Raw genomic sequence first — 12681 nt, forward strand, 5'->3', positions numbered from 1 at the left:
GGGATTGGAACCAGGTGTGATACAAGACAAGACAAAACCAAAGGAAAATGAAAAGAGGATCAGCGATGGCTAGAAGGTCGGCGACTTCGACCGCAGAACACTGCCCGAACAAGGAGAGGGACCAACTTCGGCGGAAATCGTGACAGCTTGTCTCCATTGTGTGTTAACTCTGCGCCTTATCTGCACATGTTTTCAAATCATGAACTGCATCAGTTTGCATTCAAATTGCTCTTAATTATTTTTGATTGAGTTGAGTAGTTCATTTTTTGTAATTGCAAGTGAAAACTATTTTTTTTTAAATTGTTTTTTGTAAAGACATTCAGGAAATTAATTACACAATAATTATCCCACATAACATCTGCTCACTTGTTATGTCTAGTATACTTCAACATGTTCTGTATCGCTTTAGTTGAAGAGCAGCTACATAAAAACTTAATTCATAATCCACACAACACATTCATGAGCAGTACACAACACAAGCATTTATGAAATAGGCTACCTATAAACATCACACACTACCTATAAACAGCACACACTCACACACAGAGCTTAGAGCAGGAGCAGGGAGACTCAAATGTGTTTTAGCCCTACATGGCCTACCCTGTTGCATTCGTCTCAGAAGTTGACAAAAGACATTGACAAAATAATTGTGGACCAAGTATCCAGTGAAAGTCTCATCCCTCAATGGAAATCACTCTAAGGCAAGACACAGAGGATAATCCTTATCTATGGTAAGAAGAACAAATATTGAACCACTTTGGGATTCTATATACGTAGTCAGATATTAGGAAAAGCAATAGGGACGTTCCAACCAATTCGGTGCCGTTTGAGAAGTGTAAGTTGGTCCCAAAAAACTGTTTGATTTCACCCAAATGTATCTTTCTCTCATAAAGAGCACATGTTCAACATCACAAAACACTTGTTTAAAGATCTCAAGATTATTTAAAAAAGAATACCATAGTAAATGCCTACCCACTGGGCACACACTGGTTGGATAAACGTTGTTTCCACGTCATTTGAATGAAATGATGCTGAAACAACGTGGAAAAGAAGTTGAATTGATGTCTGTGCCCATTGGGTATTAAGTGTCAAATGAATTAACATGGTTGACCTTAACAGGGTTGACGATTTCATTTTATCAGCCCTAAATCCCCTTCACCAAAAAATGTAATTGTTAAAACAATTCTAGCCTGTCTATCTATGGGTAACAGGGTTGATGTGTTATGCTCAACCTGTTCCGTTTTCCACCACAAAACACCAGAAAATGGCTATGATTTGACTATTAGATGTTCAATTTTCTGGAGAAAAAAAATCAAAATTGAAATAAGTAGTTTCACCATATTAAAAGTTCACTTAACAGGGTTGATCTTACAATTATGGACAGACATAAATTAATCACTAATCACATGAAATAAACAACAATCTTCAGAAATTACTTTGTCAAAGCAACCAAATAACTAGGACTTTACAATGACTTTACAATGATTGTGAAATTTGGAGAAATGTTGAGATTAAGTGTGTTAAAATCTTCTTAGAGGTGAATACTACATTTACAGATTCTCCATCTGGTGTATACGAAAGGGCACTTATGTAACATGCTTTTAAAATTCATTTGGTGTGCAATTTCTACTTAAAATATCAAAGGGATGCAAAAGACACCCATTTCATGGAACGACCCAATAGCTTAGATGCTAGTTATAAATGTGCCAATCATAGGAAAACTGGTGAATTTTCATTTCTCATCTGAGCAACTTGTTTCCTGCACGTTCCGTAAATGTTAACATGAGGTGTGGCATTGTTAACAGAAGGCCAGGCTGCCCACAACAAAGGCAAACTGCAGCCCAGGTGCTGCTTTAAGTGGAAACATTCCACTTATTCCCCACATCATGACTAGACTTGTCTTGGTGGAGTTCTAAGGACCCAATGCATTTAGAACAGGGTTAGTCAGGCTCAACATTTGTTTAAAACTTGGTTTTGAACCAAGTTAATGGTTTGATTTGATTTTGATGTTTATTTTGATCACCATTAGCTGTTCTGTTACAATCACTTCTGTTCTTCCTGGTGTCCACAAACTGTGTGCTATTCAAGTGTTTTCATTGTCCTTCACTTCATTGTCCTTCACTTGTGTTTCACTCCATTAATGACAAACTGTCAATCATTTGCTTGTTTCATTTGGTTGTGACACTTTGTTGTCTTACCTATTGAAAGAGACCATGTATTTTGGTTGCCAAGATTAACAATCATATTGTTTGACAAAAATGTACAAAGTTATATGACCATCTATTCTGAAATCTTTTGTTTGGTCGGCAACAAATTACTGGAGCCAAATAAGGAGGAGGACATGAGAGATAGGCTACATTGCAGGAGCGTCTAATTGTGTGTATGAGACTGTTTCAAATCAAATCAAATTGTATTGGTCACATACACACGGTTAGCAGATGTTACTGCAAGTGTAGTGAAATGCTTGTGCTTCTAGTTCTGACAATGCAGTAATATCTAACCAGTAATCTAACAAATTCACAACAACTTTCTTATACACACAAATTTGAAGGTATGAAGAAGAATATGTACATATAAATATATGGATGAGCGATGGCCATGCGGCATATGCAAGATGCAGTAGATGGTATAGAATACAGTATATCCATATGAGATGAATAATGTAGGATATGTAAACATTATTAAAGTGGCGTTATTTAAAGTGACTAGTTATACCATGATTAGGTCCATTTATTAAATTGGCCAGAGATTTGAGTCTGTGTTTGAGCCTCTCTATGTTAGTGATGGCTGTTTAACAGTCTGATGGCCTTGAGATAGAAGCTGTTTTTCAATCTCTCGGTCCCAGCTTGGATGCACCTGTACTGACCTCACCTTCAGTGATGTTACAATGTGGCTTTTTTACCCCCTGTGATTTTTGGCCTATGGGGCTTTTTATTGTGGGTGTTGCCTCAAAGTGCTAAAATAAGGAGCTGAGTGGGATGGTGAAACTGAGGAAGATCTACTCTAACCAGACATCGGTCATTAAAACAGAGCATGTGGACTGTTGTAGGGCCGACAACGTGAGGGAAAGAAGGAGGCAAAATCAAGTCCAGATGAGTTGATGTGGTACTGGTTGTTTATCTGACAAAACAGTAAAATAATTGCCACACTAAAGCCAGTCGAAGTCCATGAGTGTATTTATTATAACTTGTCTTATTAAAGAAATGAACATGCAACAGTGTATTTAACCTTCATATGCATGCATGACAGCATGACAGTATACTTTATTTTTTATATATGCATGATATTTTCACAGCCCACGTGCCATACAGATGGTTGTAATAGTGTTCTCAGACAGGCTACTCCTCTCTTGACCCCATTCTTGGCTCAGGGGAAATGCAGTCTGCATTCCTCTGTCTGGAATGTTACAATCAAACAGTATAGACATCAACTCCAGTAAACAAGATACTGAAGACTCAAGCATTGAAGTACAAAAACTACAAATATGTTTATTCAAAGGTTGTGTGTAGTTTTTGTTGCTCACTTTTTGATGAGCATTAGCCAATGTCCAGAGAATTTTCACAAACGCTGTGTTAAGACATAACATTGTACTAGATAGGTGTCACGACTTCCGCCGAGGTCGCTCCCTCTCCTTGTTCGGGCGGCGTCGATGTCACCGGTCTTCTAGCCATCGCCGATCCACCGATCACCGATTCCATTTGTTTTGTCTTGTTTTCCCGCACACCTGGTTTTTATTCCCTCATTACTCGTCTTGCATATAATCCTCTGTTTCCCCCCATGTCTGTGTGTGGAATTGTTATATGTAAATGTATGTGTACTCCAGGCTGGTTTGCGCCGGGTTATTGTAACCCGTGTGTGTTTAGTTTTTCTTAGTACCGTGTTTTGTTCTCCTCAATAAAGGGCTCCGTTTGCTACCCATTTCTGCTCTCCTGCACCTGACTTCCCTGCCGCCAGTTACGCAATCCTTTACAATAGAATCAGAATTGCTGATGTCAAACAGTAGACTTGGAAGGGAATGGCATGTATACTGCTCTTGTCTGTGTGGTAACATAATGAGTGTATCACTTCTCTTTTCAAGAGTAAAAGTAAAAAAATAAAACCATTAAACCGTGTGCAGATTTACCATGGAATCTACTGGTGTTGGTATGGGGAGTGTGGTTCTGGGGTTTTGGGGGGTGGGTTGGGAGTTATTTCAGACAGGGATGTGAAATATTGTTTTATTTTTTATTTTTTCAACTTCCGTGAGCAAGAACTAATAGTGAGTCAGGAAAATGCTGCAGTTTGTATCTGAAAATTGACTCTGACAGTAAACAACTTTATAGTGTCACATGACTTTCAGGGCTGTTTGAATGTAGACATTTTACACAATGCACATGTAATCATAATGTTGGGATACTATTATCATCGTCTTTGTTACAAAAGTCCCAACTCTTGTTGTGATAATAATAGACTATTCTGTGTAAACTGTTTTTGGAACCATAAAAACATGGCTGATAAGACCAACAAATTACATTAGCATTCAGAATTTGAAAAATAACAACATCCACATAAAGATGAAAAGATAGATTAAACTAAAAATAGATTAAACATAGATTAAACTAAAAAGCCCGGATTTTGTCATTCATATCCTTTCCTTTAGAGAATGGCGTGATGACAGAGGCCGATGAAGAGAGGAGAGCAAGTTACGTGCTGTGTCCTGCCTGAATATGACACACAAACAACACGCCGATATCACTCTTTCACACAACACACCCCTGCGTCACCCCAACACACCCACCTCACTAGATCGAAGTGGGAGAGTTACCTGTCATACTTGTCATAAAAGTGAAAGTAGCAAGATTTCTGCATTGTCAGGGTCTTACTGGAAGGTGGCCAGCTAAGGCATGAAAGAAATCCAAGCAGAGGTTAGTCAGAATCAGATTACAGTCTTTAATCTGAGCTGTAAAATAAAGGGAGGATGAAAGTGTCGCTTTCATGAAAAAGTACAGTAGATGGATGTCTTTTCAGCTTCTAAATAAAGTCAATGTCGGTGCAGAAGCAGAGGCCATTTAGAAACCCCAGTAGTAGTAAAAAGTAATTGCTCCATGCTTTGTCACTGCTGATATAAAATGGAAGCCCCCACGCTGCCTTTGAAAGGTAACAATTAAACTTTACTTCACTAAAGAGCACCTGTGATTACTGAAAACGTCAAAGGGACAGTCAAATCGAGGCTCGGAATGCCCATCCGATATGTGTGAGTTTAATATAGCAAAATGTAGATACTATATGTTGACTCACTGACATTGAATTTCTTACCTTGTCACAGTTTGGCAGGGATAATGTTTTATAGCTTTGATTGAGGGTAAAATGGCTTAGTTTGCAGCGAAACTCAACTATAACCAGTCAATAAATGAGGAATGCCACATCCTGCTCTCTCAAATCTGTCTGTGCGTCTGTGTTGTTGTTTTTCATTTCCTAAGGATACAGCTTCATCTGGGAATGTTCCATGTCCCACGCCAAGAAATTCCTTTCAGTCCCTGTCTCAGAGACCTGCCAATTTAGTGAGCTCTGGATCAACAAGTAAGAATAGTGATGAAGATGTGAGGAGAAAATTAGCTTTCCAGAAGTACAAGAGAATAGGCAGTTGTCTGCATTTCTTAGCATACTCCGTGGAGTCAAATCCTTAAATGCACATTTTATGTTTCTCTTAAACTGATAGTGTATGAAAAATCAAAGATATTAATCTCACATTTGTATCGATGACCTCCTTTGTAATCCCCTCCACCCATCCCGACCACCCAACCACCCGCGCCACCCAACCACTCACCTCATTTGTACTCTTTTGTACCTACCTCTACAGGCCTGCCATCATTGGTCATTAATTCAGCTCTGAAGCCCCCTCTGCCTCCGGCAGAGCAGGAGAGGCCTGTCACCACTTCTCCCCAGCCCTGGCTCAGTGTGGGCAGGACAGTGACCATGGACACTCAAAGAGAAAGGTGTGAATATCTCAAAAATGATACTGTACTCTTACATAATCTTTACCAGTTATGTTCTTATTGCTTTAGCCATGCCATCCTGTGGTGGATTAAATATATTCTCTTCCTCCAGGGCTGCTGATGTTCTCTTTGACAGCTTTGCCTCTGATGGGAGAGTCGGCATGAACCCGTTTTTTGAGGTAGCTAGTAATTGCTATTGCTAGAGAGACCTGAACAAGAAGCAGAATCCACACAGATAAACTACAATGACAAACAAACAATATATTTACACTACATTCTCTTCCTCCATAGACAGTGTGGAGCTCAGGCCTACACAGATCCGACCCCAGAATCAAGAACTGCTACTTCCGTATGAAGAAACTGAAGGATCATATCCTGCACGTGTAGCCCCATGGGAAGTCTTGTTTCATGTGCTGAGCTCCCTAATGCCACCATTGATTCTGTGGTGGCGTGAGACTTAAACCATGACGTCCCTTTTTATATTTACATATAGATTCCTCCAAGTGGGGGGAAATATCATACAACAGTACACAAAGACAGAATTTGTCTTTGCATTATGTGTTTGCAAAGGTTATTAGGAAAAAAGGAATGGGACATCTGAACAATACATCCAATTACCTAGTAGTAGATTTCAATCTATGAGTTGCATCATATAAGGCTGACTCATTGCATAATGTAATATATCCCTCGTACATGAATAACTTTTTAAAAGTTCCAGCACATGATTTTAGGACTAAAATATGAAATTCATCTCACCCCATGGCCATATCTCTCGTCCACCCACCTCTCTCTTCCGCTCTCCTCTTTCCCGTCATGCATTAGTCACGTTAAATTTGCTTTGCTCTCTGTCTGGACAGGGCAAAGCATTCTGTCTCAAGGCTTAATGCTGACACACATCTCCCCCTTAGTTGCAGCAATGCTTTCCAGGCAACACAATCCTGACAGCAACAGCAATGAAAACTTTTCACAGTCAGAGGTCTTGGTATCAGGCATTAACATAGCACTCTGCAATGGCTGAAGTCATCCTGCTAAGTAGCGGTGCAGGTCATTAAGGTCAAATAGTAAAGTTTGGGACCAGTTGCCAGGTTTTTAGCTACTTACATGGGATGGCTCACTGATAGTAATCCACGATAATCAACTATTTCAATAAGCATTTCTCTACGGCTGGCCATGCTTTCCACCTGGCTACCTGTTAGGAATATTATGAATAAATGAATAAACAATATCCTCATTTTAAATAGAACTGTAACTAAGTAAACGTATACTCTGTTTTATTATATCTGATTAACAATATGAGTTCATAAGAAGGGATTGTGTGACACAGACAAGGAGTAATTAAAGTTAATGAACACCATTCCAACTAGGCAGAAAGGAATGGGTTGTGGTTTAAGTAAGCAGATAAGATAGTTAACCTATGGTTGAACCGACGAAACTTAGCTCTGGGGTGTTTTAGATAAGACAGTGAGTGCATTCCTAGGTTTTCTGTTAATTAGAACTGTCAGCTAAGTGGTGATCGATAATGTTGAGAGGTCAAAAGTTAATTAAGTTGTGTTGTGTGTCCTGTGTATGTGCTAGTGGGTCAGAATGAACTTTGAATGAACTTTTAAAGTTCCCTTTGTCTCGGTCAAGAGGAGGAGATTCATTTTAGAAGCAATGAAATGACGTCATGTTATTGTATATAAACTGTTGCTCGTGGTAACGTTCTTTGGACACTGTGTTACAAACCTCCAAACATGCTTCAATGCCATACAACAGTCCTTCCGTGGCCTCCAACTACTCTTAAATGCTAGTAAAACTAAATGCATGCTCTTCAACCGATCGCTGCCTGCACCCGCCCGCCCAACTAGCATCACTACTCTGGACGGTTCTGACTTAGAATATGTGGACAACTACAAATACCTAGGTGTCTGGCTAGACTGTAAACTCTCCTTCCAGATTCATATTAAGCATCTCCAATCCAAAATTAAATCTAGAATCGGCTTCCTATTTCACAACAAAGCCTCCTTTACTCATGCTGCCATGTCATTTACAAAATAGCTTCCAACACTATACTCAGAAAATTGGAAGCAGTCCATCACAGTGCCATCTGTTTTGTCACCAAAGTGACAAACATACTACCCACCACTGCGACCTGTATGCTCTCGTTGGCTGGTCCTCGCTACATATTCATCGCCAAACCCACTGACCCCAGGTCATCTATAAGTCTTTGCTAGGTAAAGCTCCGCCTTATCTCAGCTCACTGGTCAACATAGCAACACCCACCCGTAGCAGGCGCTCCAGCAGGTATATTTCACTGGTTATCCCCAAAGCCAACACCTCTTTGGCCACCTTTCCTTCCAGTTCTCTGCTGCCAATGACTGGAACGAATTGCAAAAATCACTGAAGTTGGAGACTTATATCTCCCTCACTAACTTTAAGCATCAGCTGTCAGATCAGCTTACCGATCGCTACAAATGTACACAGCCCATCTGTAAATAGCCCATCCAACCAACTACCTACCTCATCCCATATTTGTTTGTTTTTCTGCTCTTTTGCATACCCGTATTTCTACTTGCACATCCTCATCTGCACATCTATCACTCAAGTGTTAATTGCTAAATTGTAATTACTTTGCCACTATGGCCTATTTATTGCCTTACCTCCTTACTTAATTTGCACACACTGTATACAGATTTTTCTATTGTGTTATTGACTGTACGTTTGTTTATCCCATGTGTAGCTCTGTGTTGTTGTTTTTGTTGCACTGCTTTGCTTTATCTTGGCCAGGTCGCAGTTGTAAATGAGAACTTGTTCTCAACTGGCCTACCTGGTTAAAAAAAGGTGAAATTAAAACATAATATGACAGGGCGACTTAAGAGGCTAGAGGACTGGAGAGTTCTGGAGATTAAGGAATATTGAAATTATACAACACAATACTGAGTACCACTCCCCATATTTTCAAGCATAGTGGTGGCTGCATCATGTTATGGGTATGCTTGTAATCGTGAAGGACTGGGGAGTTTTTCTTGATAAAAAATAAATAGAATGGAGCTAAGCACAGGCAAAATCTTAGAGGACAACCTTGCTCAGTCTGCTTTCCACCAGACACTGTCAGATTAATTCACCTTTCAGCAGAACAGTAACCTAAAACACAATCTAGATGTCGAAAACGTTTAGAGAAATACTCAGACAGACTCACAGCTGTAATCTCTGCCAAAGGTGCTTCTACAAAGTTTTGACTCATGGGTGTGAATACTTATGTAATTTATACTATATATTTTATTTCTAAAAACATGTTTCCACTTTGTCATTATGGGGTATTGTGTGTAGATTGGTGAGAAAAAAACATATGTTTCATACATTTTGAATTCAACCTGTAACACAACAAAATGTGGAATAAGTCAAAGTCGATACCATTACAGAGTCACAGAGTATTGCTGAGACAGCTGAGTGTGATGTTTACCTATAGTGCAGGGCTACACAGGTATTTAGAGTTTAAAATGTTACAAGGAAATGGAGCTGGAAAATCTGTTAAGTCGCTTAATCATTGATTAACCTTCCTGAACATTCTAAATCCCCCAATTGTTTTTGCCCAGTGAATGCTAAAATGGACATGGACACTAGCAAACTACACTGGGGACATCAAGAATATAATCTTCGACAGTATCAGTTCAAGCACAGTGAGTGGGATTTCTTTCCTTTGATACCTAGTGATATTATCAACTGCCTGAAGCTATTTTAGCACAGTGGTTAGAGGTTCAAATAATGAATGTCTCTTAATGCTTTATCTTTCTAAAAATGGACTTTTCAAGTGTTCTGATTTGCAATTCCTTTTCTACTGAGAGTATATGAAAGAATGTCGCCACTCACGTATTAATACCACTTGAAACGAAGTGCAGCTATTATGTAGTTTATGTTTTTTACCACCTCCCACCCCAATGTCCCAAAGCACGCCCTGGTCCACTTCCTGCTCTGCCAGCAGAAAGCAGTGTTTGAGAGCAAACACGGGAAAGTCCCTACCAGTCACCATCTCCACTGTAGTCTTCTACATAATCAGAAATGATAGACGAGAAGGTGAGTCGCACAGTTACGTGATGTGAATCTACAACATCTTACCGACCACTCTGAGGATGATAGTTTAGGGACTATTCCAAACTGGGTCTTTTTGGCAATCACTCATACAGTAGGACCACCAATCAGTCTTCAGGTTATTTTGGAGTCCAACCCACTGCCAGCAATCATCCAAAAAATAGCGCCACCCGTCCTGCCGTGGCTGTCAGGAGGTCATAGGCTGGACACACTGACAATCACAAGCACCTATGAGGAGCAGCTCTTAATGGGCTTTCCTTTCAGCAGCAAAGGTATTCATGGCTTGAATTCTTTTTAAATTAATCTGATCTATCATTAGTGGAAACCTGCTCTGAATGTTACAGCAGGTCATTTGTATGGTGACCTCAAATATGTATACGTTTGTCATATAGCCTTTTACCACAAATAGTGAGAACCTTGCATTTGAAAATATGTAACCTATACATCTATTCTGTTTAGTATGGAGACCAAGAGAAGGACAGATTTAGTCTCCAATAACTTATTCATTATGTGTTGTTGTTATGCAGGAATCCTCTCCAGACACACTCCTCTGGTGCTGCCCATGTATATGAAGGAGGTGCGTATTGCACTGGCAGAGGGGTTGGAGACAAGGTACACCGCAGCACTCTGCATGAAAAAAATATTTTTACATTACACCTCCCTTTGGTGAGTGACCACATACCCCACCTTAGAACGTGATGGTGGGTGACAATTGACTAAGTGTGGATCAGCAATAGCATCAGTACACCACACTACAGCAGACCCAGAGGAGTCCCTCAGGGATTTGTACTCGGTCCTCTTGAAAAGAAAATCTGATATATAATGTATAAGAAGACTTCTATTCAGGTTCGGTGTGAGTGTGGCTCAGTTGAAGAGCCAGGGACTAAACTGATTTACTCAGTTTTAGAGAAATTGCGTTTGCCATTTAGCCAACATACAGTATTAATGAAGCAAGAATGTATGCAGGATGCTGCATAGGAGTCTGTCTCCTTGCATTTGAGAAATCAGAAATTAAATATGGATGGGACCAAGTACAAATCCCTGTGGGACTCCTGTAGTGTGGTATCAGAACATACATTGTTTGTGACCTCACTATTCGTTTTAGCGATGTTGTAGCACATAAATATCCTAATTGGCAAATGACAGATGTGAATGTTCAAAATAACTAAAACCTAGTCTGCCTCTGCAGATATCACCGTTTTCAATTAGAGTTGATTGAAAACGGTCACGAATAAATGGAGGGGAAGCCAATCTACATGTACATGAGCCTGAAGATCCAGGGTGATGAAATCAACCTCTACCAGCACCTTGACTTTGAGACAACGAGCCTCCTACTTTACAGAGAAAAGCAGCAAGACCCCCACCTCTACCCCCTAAACCACAATATTTACAAATAGCTAGACACAAACTTCCACCCCTTTCTCCATCATTGGAGAACAATTCCCAGTTCTACTCTGGCGGCTCATGGCACCCACTCTTCTGCTCCTTAGCAGAGGTGCCCTCTAATCTACGGGTCCTGAGTGTGGCACTGGTATGCTCCAGCCTGCGACTGCTCAACTTGGGCTAGTGCTGCCAGGCCTTTGAGAGGGAGAAGATTGATGGGACGTGTTAAACACAGTGGAGCCCAGCATGATGAGGAAGACCCTGGGTATGGAGTATCTGCATGTGGGCAAGCTGCTCTGCTTCCAACATGGTTGGAGGCCCTTACTTGGGTCCTTTGGAGCTGAGCAGGTTGGGTAGTAACGGATTACCTGTAATGGGGATATGCAATCAGATTATAAAAATTACAGGGGCAATCTGGGAACCAAAAGGCAATAAAGCGGTCATCCTGCCACTTTTTTGGTAACCAGCTGCAATTTTTGGTAGCCAGCTGCATACATAAAAGGACATTTTGGAAAAATGTATTGCATATTTGATGTTAGGCTAAGTACCATTTACATTAGTAATGGTTGATGTGTCATTCAAAATAAAGGCTACTTTTGGAGTAATTCCTGCTGGGAAGCAAACATTCATCCACACAGCATGATAAAAAGCACAGGTTTCAGGCCAATAGCCTTGTCCCGCTGTCACACCACAGGGCCGGTGGAGTCACATACGTCATTGACATTTTTATTTCCATTGCCAAATATCTCATTTCATTTACCACAACTACAGCAATTCGATACAGAAATAAATACCCACATGCTGTCCAAGAAAATAAACATAACACACGTTTTAGGGGCAACAAAAGCATTAAAAAAAGGCTAAATGATCTAAGATATTTGCTAAAAAATATACCTCAGATACCTCATGATGTGAAGGTAGATAGCCTGAAAAGGTGGGAACTTGGGTGAACTTTTTCAGTATGAACATAATACATCAATAACAATCATATCAATAGCCACGCCTGAGGCAAGACTCATTGTGATTTAAATTTTACTTAAAAAAAACAATGTCACAGATGATAAGACAGCAAATTATTTCTGAGGAAGCCTCAGTAAACAAGGGTTCTTTCAACAGTTTGGGGGAAAAAATATTTCAGACGCCTATACAGTTAAAATCCTTGTAGAATGCTTGACTATAGTGCATGTCACAAATTGTGTATTCATTGGTGTGTGCATCAGCTGATGCAAACAAATGTCCCCTTTGGGGATTAATA

General features: G+C 40.1%; 1 long non-coding RNA gene across 2 annotated transcripts; it reads left to right on the forward strand.

The window, feature by feature from the left end:
• Positions 1 to 9334: 9334 nt before the first annotated feature.
• Positions 9335 to 12031, forward strand: LOC109867722 (uncharacterized). Of its 2 annotated transcripts, none has more exons than XR_004204889.1 (4): positions 9335 to 9634; positions 9904 to 10315; positions 10571 to 10655; positions 11233 to 12031. It is a non-coding gene; the product is annotated as an uncharacterized LOC109867722 (long non-coding RNA). The 2 variants fall into 2 exon arrangements; XR_002251843.2 differs by having other exon boundaries at positions 9904 to 10028.
• Positions 12032 to 12681: the final 650 nt, after the last annotated feature.

This window comes from Oncorhynchus kisutch, linkage group LG22, assembly GCF_002021735.2.
Source record: "Oncorhynchus kisutch isolate 150728-3 linkage group LG22, Okis_V2, whole genome shotgun sequence".
NCBI lineage: Eukaryota > Metazoa > Chordata > Actinopteri > Salmoniformes > Salmonidae > Oncorhynchus > Oncorhynchus kisutch.